Source organism: Lepidochelys kempii, chromosome 9 (genome assembly GCF_965140265.1).
Source record: "Lepidochelys kempii isolate rLepKem1 chromosome 9, rLepKem1.hap2, whole genome shotgun sequence".
Classification (NCBI taxonomy): Eukaryota; Metazoa; Chordata; order Testudines; family Cheloniidae; genus Lepidochelys; species Lepidochelys kempii.
In genome coordinates, this window is record NC_133264.1 from 73803766 (window position 1) to 73804229 (window position 464).

Genomic DNA, 464 nt, shown 5'->3' on the forward strand with positions numbered 1-464 from the left:
GTGTTGTTCATGTCCATTCCAACCAGGCGTGTGCACGCGCACATGCACGATAGCTGGAAGAGTTTCCCATAGCAGCATCCGTCAGGTCAGCCTGAGCGCCCCTTGGGAGTCGCGCCTTTATGGTGCTCAATATATAGCCCTGACAACCCGCCACCCCCTCAGTTCCTTCTTGCCGGCTACTCTGACAGAGGTGTAGGAGGGTGGGTATTGGAATGGACATGAACAACACATCTTGAAGAATAGTTACAAGAAGGTGAGTAACCATTTTTTCTTCGAGTGCTTGTTCATGTCCATTCCAATCAGGTGACTCACAAGCTCAAATTCAGGAGGTGGGGTCGGAGTCGTCCACAGATTGGAGCACCACTCTTCCAAAAGTTGCATCATCTCTGGCCTGCTGGGCGACTGCATAGTGCGTGGTGAAAGAGCGAATGGAGGACCATGTCACTGCTCTCCAGATTTCCTGG